Source organism: Haemaphysalis longicornis, unplaced genomic scaffold (assembly GCF_048455015.1).
Source record: "Haemaphysalis longicornis isolate Haplotype H1 unplaced genomic scaffold, Haemaphysalis longicornis Haplotype H1 scaffold_10, whole genome shotgun sequence".
Classification (NCBI taxonomy): Eukaryota; Metazoa; Arthropoda; class Arachnida; order Ixodida; family Ixodidae; genus Haemaphysalis; species Haemaphysalis longicornis.
Genome location: NW_027526204.1, coordinates 49,778,200 through 49,792,779, shown reverse-complemented (window position 1 = coordinate 49,792,779; position 14,580 = coordinate 49,778,200). Strand labels below are relative to the sequence as shown.

General features: G+C 47.3%; 1 protein-coding gene across 1 annotated transcript in view; it reads right to left on the bottom strand.

Annotated features, from left to right (window-relative positions):
• LOC144157727 (uncharacterized) overlaps positions 1–14,580 on the bottom strand; it is a 159,782-nt gene that overhangs the window by 73,948 nt on the left and 71,254 nt on the right. The window contains exon 4 of the mRNA XM_077688508.1: positions 10,115–10,315. The gene's annotated coding sequence lies outside the window, so the exon portion shown is untranslated. The remainder of the gene's footprint in view (positions 1–10,114; positions 10,316–14,580) is intronic.

Genomic DNA, 14,580 nt, shown 5'->3' with positions numbered 1-14,580 from the left:
AGCAATCAACAGATTCATTAATACCGTCGTCTGAACGGCGCGCACTTGGTTTCTTTAGTGTTTTTCATTGTATTATCGATAGGCACGCAGCAGTCCGTGACTACGGAGCTACCGTATGTGTGGTATTTAAACTTTTGCTTTGAGAAAGTAAGCAATAGAGATTTAAAAAATCCGCAAACACAACGGCACAGCGCTTGTGCCAGAGGACGCAGAAGCCGTTGCCGTTCGCGGCCGAAGTCTACGGTAATTTACTTGGAAAAACAAAACTTCATTGAAGGCAGGTAATATACACAATGACTAAACTATTCATCGTGACACATCCCGCCATTACGCGCGCCTCTACTCAGTCGACCCGCATTGTAGTTTTAAGATGCCACCTGGAGTATCCAAGCATGATGAAGCAGTACTGCACCGCATGCGGTTGAACGTCGCCTACACGTGATGCAACTGCTACAAAATCAAAAACTCCTCCTCGCCTCTGTGCCCACCGTGTGGTGTGCGTGAAGACCTCCAACACCTAATATGTGACTGTGTGCGCTTTACTACACAAAGAGTGTATCTCGCAGTATCCCCGGGCAGGCCGCTGTCCGCAAAACTAGAACTGAGGGACGTATTAGGTCCTTGGAACTCTTCCAAACGTGTCGCTCGTGCAACGAAAGCCTTATTGGCATACCTAAAAGATACAAGTCTTGATGAGACTTTGTAATTAGTTAAAATCATATGTATTCATCTTCATTATTATAATCATCATCGTCATCGCATTCATCTGGCGTATCAAGCCAGGCATCTTAGCTGGGCTGACATCGCCAGTTTTCATAAAGATTGTTCTCTCTCTCTCTCTCTCTCTCTCTCTCTCTCTCTCTCTCTCTCTCTCTCTCTCTCTCTCTCTCTCTCTCTCTCTCTCTAACTACTACGAAAAAAAGCATACTTAATCAGCGCGCAGAAACCAAAAGCAGCCAGCGTTTGCACGCCAAGACCTGGCCAATACGTCGCATGCGCGGCGGCTGCATGCCCTTTGTGCGACGGTGGCGCCTGTAGTGGCGCGCGCGGTCTCTATATGAAACCAGCGCCGAAGTTTCGTGACCAGTAAAGCATTGAAAGACTCTGCTATTACTTAGCCCTTGGTTGGTATATATTTTCGATATTGTTTCCCAAAATTGTTATGACCAGCAGTGCAAATTATGGAAAATTTATGACCGAGTGTAATCGTGTACGTTTGAACTGGTGTCTTTCTTATCAACGTATCACCCTTGCAAGAACGATTCAGACATTCCATTGCTGTTAACAAAATGTCAATGTTTTCCTTAGTGGCACTGTTCCAGATAAAGAATTAATGCAATGAAGTTAATGTTAACGGAATTCAATGTACTAGTGCTTATGAAAGTGCCAAAATGCAGCAGCTCATGCAGCTGTAATATTTTGCAAGGGTAGGACAGTTTGTAAATGTAGTCATGGGCAATTGGCTGCCTTTCTTGTAATCCTTACCTGCAGCTCCGAATCATTTTTTGAGGTGTGTATATAGTGAAAGAGCACCCAACGCAATTGTATACCCTTCTGTGCGCTGTAGAATAAGCTTTCAATGAGGGTGTTTGCTTTCTGGAACTTGTATAATTGCCACATGTACGTGAAAGCGTCCATCCGCGCGCGCGCACTTCGAGCACCGACCCGAGTGCTTATCTAGGAACACGATCGGAGGTCAGCGTCAATTTGCAGGCGCGCAAGAAGAGCGCGGAGAGAGATGTTGCTGACATGGTAAAAGCACGGGTAGGGTTTCTTTTTACATTCCACGGGACTTATCGTTGGGCCCTGAGGCACATGTGAACGTTTGGCAAGCCGGTAAGTGTGATAGATCTGCAACTGTATGAGTTCGAAGAACTTAGCAACACATGTGGCTCAGCGACACTCCGCCTAGAGAAGTACAACAAATGACAATTCAGCGTGACTAGTTTCCACCACTAAGTTTAGGAGAAATCAAATTTTTAAGCTGGAACACTTTGAACAGCAAACACTGCTAGAGAAACCTGCGTATGTATCTGTCTTCTGCAGCGGTGCCCTATTCAGAGTTGCATTTCCTTCCCTTAGCCAACAAAAGTGAAGCTGTGAAAGACTGAGGTGACAATTCAACTTTAGTTTGGCTCTTTGTTTAGTCGGGAAAACATCGTGGCGAGTGTGGCTGGTGGTAGGAGGTGGGCTGTGCCCTCGAGCGTCGTGGCCGGCAGACGAATACGAAAGGAAAAGCGCAACAGGAAAGTAGAATGGTTTAAATGCGCCAACAGCCGCTTAAACAGTAACACTTATTATGATTGAAACTTCATAGGTAAGCGACATGAGTCGCTTTAGAACGTAGTGAAGCGGCAACGATAAAATGTGCATAATTGCACGCGTGTACTTCATGTCTGGATAAAAAGAAGGAACCGAGTCTGACAGCTGTATATACTCCTGAGAAAGGGAAACGTATACGGACGAAAGAACAAAGCAAGTACATATCCTGTTTAAACAAACACGAACCGGCTGGTCCCCAGGCATACAGGTTCCATTTCGGAATAGCAATCGCCAGAGTCAGGTTCAAATGCCCAAGGTGCCATTTTATTTTTAATTGCTTGTTTTATTTCATCAATGGCACATTATGAAATTCTACACAAAATGTCGGGTGGTTTTACTGCCTTTAGATGACCTCCAGCTATTTTTTATTACTTTTCAATGGTTCGGCCATTTTGGTTTCGGCTACTTTTCTTGATTATTTTCCAATATTTCCTTGAATTTGTCGGTTGTTGGGGAGTTTTTGGTTCATCTTTTTCATTGTCTGGGCGGCGCGGTCACCTTTATGTCGGTTTCAATTCTTTCGTGTGGAGCTGAGCGAAGGACAGCTGCGGTATGTATTTATGGATGATTATGTTAATTGGGTTTTTTTGTGTGTTAACTGTTGTTTTTGCCTGTTATCATTTCCCTTATTATGCATTTTACTGCCTTAGGTAGCTTTCGCTTACAAACGTGCCCCTATCAGGAGCGGGCCCTATTGTATTTGGGTTGGAAACAGCCAGCCGGTACGGGCCAGGCCCGGGCCATAAGGTTAAGGTCTCGGGTCGGGCCGGACTGGCCCATCGGCCCTCCTTCGTCGGGTCGGGCCGGGCCTACTGCGATTAGCACCGGGACCGGGCTGGGCTCGGGCCCAAATTTCCGGCCTGTGCACAGCTCCACATCGGACAAGTCACACTGGACCATTTGCGGACATCGTTTAAACCTCCCGCCAGCACGGCGGACATGTTACAAGTAAGGGTCTGGACCAAACCGCTGCGCCTGAGACTCCCTACCCTCCTCCCTCCACTCTCAACCCGTTCACGCACGAACCGGGCATCGGTTATGTGCGGGTGCTTAGAATTAAAACACACCATCAAAAAAGGTGCCTTGAAAGCCCTTTAGGCTAAAATGTAATATTGGCAAACGTCCGCGTTCGAAGCGGGCAAGTTACTCATCAGTCGTGAGAGTATCGGAGCTACAGGACTCGCTGGAACTTTAGGTGGTCACGAAGGTGTCAGCGGCTCTACGCTATTTTCGCGCATTTCGCGCTTCCGTTCAGCCCAATGCCTCTTCAATTTCCCTCTTCTTCCAACCTAAGAACACTCATCAGCCCCATCGCGAGTTAAAACGTCGAAACCTAGAGCTTTACTCTATCGGACAAACATGTGGCTTTCTGAGCTCCCCGTCGTAGACATGTTACTGTCGTTGTTAACACAGAAATCCCACCCCAAACATCTCCATATAGGTGTACAGTTTACAGGACACATCGAGCCATGACCCGTTCACGTCTAATCTCTCATCGGCACAACGGATATCTCATAGGTAGCGGCATGAAGACCAGGTGTGTGTGCACGCCCCCACTTTCCGCCCGTCTCCTTGCACCAGTAAAGCTGCCACCAGTGATGGGCGCATACTTAGGAGTGAAATAAATTGACAATGGGATGGTTGCTAAAAGCTTTATTGTGGTAAAAACGTTATTGAATGGCGACAGTGTCGCTCAGAAACCCTTTCTAGCTTTCCAGCTGAATAAAAATTATAGGCTCACGCCGGCGTTGCAACCAGAAAAGTTGATACTAAAGAAATTCATAGTTACTCGGTGAGGTGGAATTTGAGGTGGAAACGGTGGCGACTTTTGATCGATTTTGCGCCCATTCGGGCCGTGTTGATTCTGTGCAATGATCAGGTAATGGTGTTACGGCTGTTGTCACCCGATTGTGCAACTTTCAAAAAAAGCATAGGTGACATGAGTAGAGGGGAGTCACAGTTGTAAGGGAAAGGTCGGAGGTGGCTAGGACAAGCAGTGAAGCGGCGTAAAGGGGATTCACTAGAATGACATGTGGTGGTTGGAAATATGCTTATTCGCAGGAAAAAATGAATAAAGAAGAAAAATATCAATGTTGTCGCCACAGTGTGCGAGAGGCAACACGAGAAGCAGTTGTTTGGGTATATATTGACGAAGCAATGCGTGCTCATTAGGCAGAGCTCTATGTTCAGGAGGCAGTGACAATAGATGCTTGAGCATTAACGAAAACATACCAAGGTATCTTTTTTTTCATTGTTGTTTTCAAAACCAAAAGCGTTATGGTCTTATCCTTCATGCAACGCGAGGGGAGACCTAGAAGCGCGTAGAAATGGTCCCAGAATTAATTTGTGGCGCAGAAACATTTCCCAGCTAGCCAGTGAGCACGCACACCGACAACAATACAGCCTCTCCGCTTAATTGTTCTGAGAAAGGCAAACTGAGCGCCCGCCAGAAAAGGTAAACAGAAGCGCAGAGTTCTCGGACATGGCTGGCGTGGACAAAATGCTGTAGACCCACCTTGTACACCTTATTTCGCATAGCTTAGGGTAGTCACGCACCAAAGCTAGTTGCGAGTGAATACGATCGAGAGTACACGCGGCTGGAATAGGCTGAGGAACTCAAAATTGCACTTTTCCGCACCGTGCCCGGAAGGCAGCGGCTACAGACGAAGTTGTGGAAGGTGTCCGGGAATAGCACCATTCCCATTCACAAGAAAGTTCAACAGCAATTGAATCAAATTTCCAAATACAATTTTGCCTTGGAATCGTAGAATGCTCGATCTAAATTTTACTGGACTAGGTAACACGCTGGATGAGGCGTATAATAAAGTCCAATGACTTGTAATATAGTTAAAAATTGTGGGTGGCATACAGAAGCAACTTCCGTCGTCAAATATGAGCAAATTGCACTTCTTTTGAAACGGTATGGATGCAGTTGTTTTGAAAAGGACTATGGTTGATCAAAACTCACTCCACTGCAAATGTAGTTCTGTATGTGTGTTTTTGGCGGCGCAAGAATGCCTGAAGACCAAAAGCCGTAGTTTTACATACCATAGTTTTAAAGCAAAGCTTGCTAGCTTTACCACCCAACGGTTCTTTCGTGGTGTGGGACAACAAACTCTCAATGCGTCGGACGCGGCGGCGTCGGGAGGGAGGAAGTGAGGTCGGAGGGTTTCACTCATGGAGCAGACTAGCTTTGGCGCGCCGAATTTGCCCAGCGTTCTCTGCGCGGAAGTGCCTGTTCGCGGCCGGCGACGTCCGTAGAACGGCTTTGTCGGCTGCTTTAGCGACAGTTTTTTTGGGCCTGTTTTGGCGCAGCTTCGCGTCCATTGTACTGTGCCTTTCCCCGGCTTGGTTAAGTTGTTCGCCAGCACCTCCAGGGTAACCAGCACCCGACGGCGTTAAGTGGTCGTACGACAAACTTACGTTAAGGATTGGTTTGCATGGCGGGAAAAGAAAATATAGAGACCACATACAGACGTCTGGCAGCCAGAGAAACGCTTCCTGTTGCCCACTGCTTGCCACGAATGGGACGCCGTTTTCCAAATTGGTGATTTCCGATTCGATGGTGTTTTAAGAGGTATTACAAAAGGCGGAAGTAGCAACTGGTTCTGCAAGGTAGCGATTATAAAAGTTCCCCCGCCATCTCGTATTTCTCAAACTCACTAAACTAACTACAGTAGTATCTCCAAAAACGAAAATCGCTGAAACGAAATTCACGCTTAAACGGAACAGTTGCCAGTAAGTTGGTTGGTTTTGCGCTAAGATAACGTAAAAACTTTGAGTAATCAGAACTATCATTTCCTCGTGACCGTGTAAACGGAACCTAAAATGAACCTGCTTGTAAGACCTATTGCTGTGAGTATCAGCTATTTCCGGTTCCGAATTTTAGTTTGTTTAGCCTTCTTGGCCTCATCAGCCTTGTCTCGTTCGTAGTAAGCCGTTCTAGCGTGACGAATGCAACATCGCAGTTCTTCTAATCGTTCGATCTCGATTTAAGTCACCAAGGTAATAGGGCTTAGCTTCTGCCGCCTCGTTTGTGCCATCGTGTTGCTAGTTGTGCTTCACAACAGCGTCGCTGCCTTCTAAATTCGGTGGCTTATAGGGTATGCCTGAATATGAGTTGCCGCATTTGCTGGATTGGGACCGTGAAGGTGCCATTTAGTGGCAGGAGGAAACAGAGTAGTGTGCGTTAAAGAAAATCCCACTGGTCTTTGATGAGTATGTACACATCGGCAGTAATGTTTCGACTTGCCCTTAGAAGACGGTGAAGAGTATTGTTGCAAAGATAAGCTATTAGGAAGAGAAGTAGGCTGAGCCGCAAGTTGAGTCTCAAGAGATAGCTATCGTAGAATCTGCCGCACTTGAAAGAGCACAGTCAGCTGCGCCGTATGTCGGAATTTTTTAAAGAACAAATCAGGATCTGAAACATTTACCGAAAGATCAATTACTATGTAAAAAACAACCCTGAAGATGCTGTTGCAAGAACTAAAAAGAAAAAAATTCCCCGCATTTCCCCGAGGGGAAGAATGTGAAAGTGCGAATGCACGAGTTGAATTTGCGCGGTTCGGTAATGTTCGCGAAAGAGAGATCACACACACACACAGAAATACGAAGGAAGAAAGATGCATTTATTCACAGACACCTATTTGTGTTGTCGTTGTACTTGATTGCTAGAGCGGATCTCAGCTTTGAAATTTCGTGTCAGTACTCCTTTAAGCAGGTGCATTAGCCCTTCTCACGCCCGATTCCTGGCTAATCCCCCACGTGGGTATGTGCCATGTCAGCGGCCAGGCTGCGCGTGCCCATCTCCACGTGCGCGGACATCGCCGGTGGACGCAGGTTCAGGGTCGCTTAAGAAGTGCATTGCACTTAATAAATATGCACTTTTACCCCACAGCCACTAATTGTTGCCAAAAAACTCTCCCACCTCCCCTCGCGGGAACCCCTGTTTTGATAAGACGCATAGGGGATTCACGTTGCAGCGTTGGACAGCGGAGGAACGGCGCTGGAACGATGGAGCGGAGCGGCGCAGGCACCGCGTTTTATAGCGCGCATAACAGTGAGGGGACGCGCCGGCGCCAGTGCGTCTGCCGCGGCTATGACGCAACACAATCCAACACAATCTACTTTAATCCAATACAATCCAAATCCAATCCAAGCCAAGCCATTCGAATCCAATCCAATGCCCCTCGCGAGAGAGTGTTCGCTATCGGAGAAGAGAGGGGGTGAGCGGCGGAGTGAGCTAACGCGGCGAGGAGAATGGGGGAGGGGCGGACGCCGACAACAACGCCAATGCCGGATGCAGGGACAAGGCAAGTGAATGAGCTGCAGTCGCATCTAATAACTTTGTGAATGCTGTGTCTAAACATCGTGCAGTTTTCGGCTTTCTGAAAATCTATAAGCTAAATTCAACTTCTATTGATTAGGGCCCCATGAATTGGTATAAGAGTGTGCACGCACATAAATTTGCACTTTTGCACATCTCTCTCGGTAACCGGAACTTCTGTTAAATGAAACTAATTTGTGTGGCCCTTAGATGTTCCGTTTACCGAGTCTGCTGTAATATAAACTGGTATCAATGGGGACCACTAAGCTCACATGCCGAACTGTTTCGGTGTTTGCGCTGGTGTCGTGCGGTGGTGTAGCCCCACGCTAGCACATCCGGTTCGCTAGGTTCTGGTGTGTCACGCTTCGAAAGTCGCTCCTCTCCATTTTCTTTCTCCCGAATCACGGCCGGGTTACAGCGGCTGCGTGGGCCACACTAGCCCAGCCGTGGCAGAGGCTGCTGCTGCGGTCGGAACAACGCCCCCACGAATTCCAAGCAACGCCTGGCGGAATCTCAGGTTTCGGTTTTTGTAGAGCTAAGTGTGTGAATTCAGGAGACGTCGCATGGGCAATTGTTGTGGGTGTCGTCCATGCGACCACGAAGGAGAGGAAGCGATGGCGCCACCGGTACGAGAAGACCCTTTTTTCGAGTACGGGGCGCGCCTGCAGGGCTCGACTAACGATGCTCGCCCGTTACACATTTCATGGTCGCTCTTCCGAAGACGCCTCTGCCGTTTCACCTGAAACGCCCGGGCTGGGACGGCTCAGGAAGTCGGGTGCCCGGACACGTCTGCTCGTTTTCCCCACAGCCACATAGTGGTTAAGGGGCATGGTTACGCAGGGTTGATAAACCGCTGTATTCAATGCGGATTGACACCTGGCGCGAGCCGATACCGACGAACGCGCTAATTGCGCCGAGGCCCATGCGTGGGTGCGACGGGTCCATGCTTGCGATCGCCGGGTACGCAGGTCGATTATAACACTACCCTTGCGACATGGTGTCCCGGTACACACGCGAAATCTCACGTTGGTGCTATGTTAGCCATAGTATGGCGCTGGCCACTCCTTTCATCATCTTCATCAGCATGACAAATTTTGTTTGCAGCGATTTTAAACGTTTTTGTAGCGACTGGCTCTATATTAACCACTGCTAGTATTCGTTAAGTTGGCGCGTTTTGCCAATCGATGTTTTGGTACACGTGCGAAAAACCCTGACTGATAAGCCTAGCGAGTTCGTTACATAAGGTTACGCCTTCCTTACATAAACGTTGGAAACGCGAGGGCTTCAATGCGGCTAGGAATGGGGAATTGAAAAACTTCTTTAAAAATAGGAATTCGTTAAATGGAAGTTTGTTACATCCAGGTTTAACTTAAGTTAGTTTTGTAAGTTTGAGAATTGCGAGAAAGCTGAGGGAACCTTTATATTAGCTATTTCTTAGAGCCAGTTGCTACTTTCGCCGTTTTTAATACCTCTATAAAATACGAGGGGAGACCAAGGACCGAGACGTTCCGGTAAAGCGGTGGTGTTCTATTTTTCAAGATGGCGAACTGACGAAGACGAAGCAGCTCGAGCGTCAGCTGCTCCCGCGTGATGGCAGGCACCGATGAGATCATCATCATCGGTGCAGCGAGGATTGCCCATAAAGTTTGTACAACCTCGTAAAACACAACCGAATTGGTAATCACCAATTTGGAAAACGGCGTCCCATTCGTGGCAAGCAGTGGGCAAAAGGAAGCGTTTCTCTAGAGGTCAGAGTTGTGTAAGGGGTCTGCACATTTACTTTTCCCGCCCTGCAGACCAGTCCTTAACGTGTGTTTGCCGTACGAACCACTTAATTGCGTCGGGTGTGGGTTACCCTGGAAGTGCTGTCGAACAAGTCATTCAAGCCGTGCGAAGGCACCCTGCAATAGACACAAAGCTGCACCAAAACGGGACCAAAACAACTGTCCGTAAAGCAGATGAGAAAGCAGTACCGTCTATGCCGCCGCTGGTGAGCAGGCACTACCGCGCGAGGAACGCTGGTAAATTTTTCCGCGCCATTTGTAGTGTGCTCCATGAGTCAAACCCTCCACCCCCCTCCCTAAACCGCCCCCGCCTGCGACGCATTGGGAGTTTGTTGTCCCACACGCTAAGAAAGCACCGTTGACTGGTAAGGGTAGAAAGCTTTGCTTTAAACTTTGAGCCAGTTTTACTCAACATCGTTTGTTTGGAGGTATCCGGTATGTCATTTCAGTTGTTCCTAGGGGCTACGTGTTTTCTAACGATGTTCCAAGTTCACCTCATACTGTGCACAATTTGGTTACGCCGCCAAAACTAATAGACGCTATTCTAGCTATCCTCTGCAACAATGTTTCTGTGCGATTCATATTTTTTTTGCCCAACTAAGTGCCATAACACCAATCTTTTTTTTGCCCGCCACATAGAGATGAGAATTTAGCGTTAAAACTGCACGAACAAATCTCCAACCTGGAGGTAGCTCCACCACCGGTTCGGTGGGACCTTCTGTTTCCTGAGTCCAAGCCGGTGTCGTTGTGGTTGTCACCGTTGTTTGCTTCTTCCCAGTCCCAACAGTTTTGACAGGTGGTTGGCGATTAGCAGGCGTTGGAACTTTTATACCACTACCGACTTCCGCTTCAAGCTCTGTGTCTTCATCATACGTAAGGCCACCTGTACGGAAAAATTATTTCAAGGGTAAAGTTCGCGTTGCAGTACTTAAGAACAAAGAATTCGGAAATGTTTGCGCTGAGCAAAGAGATAAAACAGTTGACAGCGTATTATTTCCATAATCGCTGCCATGACAGCAATACTTGTACGCACACGAGTGACATATTTCTCGCTTAACGGAATTGTCTTGATTTAGAATGGAAATCTCATCATACCTTTACGAGGCAAATACACCTCTGTTAAAAGGATGAAAATAACGAAGCCAGAGCAATAGTTGGAAACATACTGTTGCAATAATACCACACCATGCCTAGCAAACAGTTACCATCCTTGCGCTGCTTGTTCAAACGATGTATAGCCAACTATCCCAAACACAAGCCTTCCTCAGTTACCGGAAATATATGTGAATACAAACTGGCCCAACTAATCTATTAAGGCACACCTCCACACTAAGCTAGCAGTACGGGCGTGTTTCTGTGACACTGGAGCGCTAGCGCGAAGAGGTCAACTACGCAGTGAGGGAGCGAGATGGTGCAGTGGCACTGTTGCTCAGCTATCAGGTACGCTGAATGCTTAGGTTCGAACTTGTGCTAGGTGGTTTGGTTTAGTCTGACCAGAAACCGTGCATTGATGAAAAAGTAGCAAATCAGAAAGAAAAGCTCTGAACAGCAGCTATGAGCTCTCGCTTACTGCTCCAGACAATATAAACATCAAGCGAGACTGACGTCATACTATTGCCATGAAGCGGACATACACAAACGCCACAATATGCCCGACCCGCAAGTGCGCCCCTCCAGTCATTGTCCTGGCCAATCGCGCATCCTGGTAGACGATTTCATCTTTCGGAAGGGCTACAGAAGGAGTATGTGATGGTATCGGCGGGTACCCAGGACCACCGTGCTGTTGCGAGATCTTCGAGTGAGACAGACAGGCTGGTACGTGTCAAATGGTTTATATGACACCAAAATCATGGAAGAGGAAAACACAACAGTCTCACAGTTCTGGCGGAAGGACCCGGGCTTCACGGGTGACGGCAGCGGTGACCGAGGTCTGGCAGCAAACTGCAGGGGAACAGCAGCAGCCGGCGACAGCGATGGTGCTTCATTCTCGCCCGACGTCCAGACACGGAGAACTTTGTCGATAGCCCATTCGTGCAGGCTGTACCTGGTGATTGGCAGTGGAGTCGGCCTTGTACACTGGAAGTCCAACCGACTGCCGCAGTGGCTTCGTCCCTCGAACTAGGCGTCCGATGGGGAGCGGAATTCCACGACCAATCTTTTCTTTATCCTCCTCAGTGCCGCTTTCTCTATACGCTATGTGGTGTCTCGCACATACCCCCACGTGGGCGATTGTTCATGTGCGGTCATCCATTATAGAGTATTCACCCCTTGCTTAACGCGTTTATCTATCACGCACGCTTCGAAGACTTTGTTTAGGCGTGTAACGATATCAATTTGGCACCATCGCGTTTTGTAAACGCGTGGAGAAGTTTCAGGCTTTTCACTGCATGGCCAAATTGCATTGTTTCAAGTCAGATGAATTACGCAAGCTTCTTTAGGCGCGTATTTGGGCAAAATGCCGGTTGCCAAACAAATGTACGAAATCTTGAAGGGGGCACCTCAAATACGGCGCTATCTCAGCTTGGCACGAATGGATTCGTGTGCTTTCATGTGCACTGCGCCTTGAGCTTTTATGCCCATTCGCCGTTTTACGCAAGCTTGAGGGTTTCTGTATAGATCAAAAGACGGTCACCACGCGTGCTTTCAGCCATATTTTTAGTCCTGCGGCAAACGTCATGTATTTAAGTAATGGCACTCCGGGGCGCCTCCCACATACTTGACGGAGCAAGGGTTATACCGTCGACACTCTGTCGCGAAGGAGACCCACTAAAAACGTACCACCCGCATTGTGATTGTGCAAGTCGAATTTCAGGTTGATGCTACCCGATGAGGCATGCAAAGTGTGGTAGCGTCTGCCAGTGAGTACAAACCCGGAGTGGAGTGGGTGATGGCTCAAATAACCACCCAATATAAGGCTGCAACACGCAGAAAAAAGAAAGGAAAACAGAAACTGGCGTCGACAAATCGGGCCTCATAAGTTCGCAAAGCCATACTCATCAGCCTCCAATTGTTTCTTTCATATGCGCACCCACGTATATGGGTGCGCATATCGGGCAGCCCTGTCAGAGAAAGGCGCTTTTCTGCTACAAATCGGTTGCTTTTTACAGCCAATTATTGCGAACTTCACCATCAATGACCCCTTGACGATGCGTTTTATTGCGAAGCAGTCTATGTGTAACAACCCAGTTTTACTCGACGTCGCTGCGGCGCTCCTCCTCGCCACCACCGATACCGCTTTGACAAATGAAAGCCCCCACGTGATGCCTCTGTCCCAAGCCGCGCAATCCTGTGATTACAATGGTAGCGCCCATTACGAAGGAACGGAAACCAGCATAAAAGGACGCAAAACACGAGGAGAGACGAGACAACACAACCCTGGACTAGCAACTGATATTTAATAGAAGAAACCGACACAGTCTGTGAACAACCAAGTCACCGCATGCGCCACCATGTGCAGCCATGGTTGCGGCCACCATGGCGACGAACAAGGAGAGCTGCAAAGGACTGTCAGGTATTCCAGAGAACACAGCATTACGTTGCTGACGCCGGACAAAGAACGAGGGTTTGTTGTTGTGTCGAAAGAGGCATTCGGTGAAAAAGCATCCAAGCCATTCAAAAAATTTTAAACCCCGGGTATGTTACCAAAGAAGGCAGAATTGCCTGCTGTCAAAAGGCTGAACGAGTTGAATATGAAAAATCTGGCAAAAGCAGTAAAGAAAAGTTTGGCCGAGAACTGAAAGTCTCTTTCGCTGCCAACACATACAAGGTGATCTGCCCACCCCGAGTGATAGTGACTGAATATGAATCATGGCAGAAGATTCTCAAAGGGTTTCTGCGGCTCTAGCTCAACTTGCTAGAGCTACATGACCCATTCGTAACGAGAGTTCGAAGCTTGGCGAGTCGGTAGGAATCTATTAATAAAAACAGGGCAAAGGACCGGACACGAGTGAAAACAGACACGGGCAGGCGCTGTGCGTCCCTGTTTGTTTTTACTCGTGTCCCGTCCTTTGCGCTGTTTATAATAACGGACCCATTCGAAACCCGTAGCTTCACGGACGTGACCACAGTGTTACAAAAAGGACTGCCTGGTGCTACTAGTGCTATGTCAATTGACATGGAAGGCCTGTTCTACTCTGTGCTCCACCGCGAACTTTTCTGTGTCATTTGTCAACTTATATATAATACTCGTGCGCTTCGTTAGGCGGGGAACCAAAGAATCGGGCAAGAGAAAGGCACTATCGCTTTGTCTCGATCTGGCATGAGCGTATATTTGTCAGGAAAGAAGAAAAAGCTTCTCCATTTCATATTGATAATCTAGAAGCATTACACAAAATCATCTAAACATGTCGGAAAGCTATATTTTATTCAGTGATTCGTCGAAAGGTAAAAATGACTGGGCAACCAGAAAATCGGGACCAATCCGGCTGTTGCACGTCAATGTTAGAAGCTTGCACAAGCATATTAGTACATTACAAGTGCTCATTTTGAAATATTTAATGGAGTTAGATGCAATAATCGTAACTAAAATTAATATAAACTGAGGACTCCTGTTCTCAGTTTGAAATAAAAGATTTCCAAAATTTTGCAGTATGCCGCAGAGATAGAAGAGGTGGAGTTATCCTCGTGTATGTCAGGAATGATTGGTTATGTGACCATATTGATGTTGTTTTCAGTGAGGCCGAGATTTTGGGAATACTGATGACAAAGGCTAACGAAGAATATCTGGTCTGTGGTGTATACAGGCCCCCAAACAAAAATATCCCAGTTTTTTAAATGAACTGTCATAATTTCTAGGAAAGTATGGCGCTTCTAAACAAATCATACTGGCCGGTAATTTTAATATAGTCGTAAAAGCTACAAATAAACCAGCAACAGTAGGCTATCTAACCCTGTTGGCAAGTTATGGAATGGAAAACCATATAGATGGATACACAAGAGAGGGACTACTTGGGAATAAGCTTACCCGAACATCCATTAATCATATCTCGACAACTATGACCAATAGAGATTTGCTAGGCAGCATTGTCAAAGAAAAAGTGGCTGATCACTGTTTTGTAACCTTAACAGCGCTAGGTGAACTAGTCTCAAGTGTACAACAGATGACTGAGAATAGCACTTGAATCAGTAACGTTGACGTTGATAAGCAAA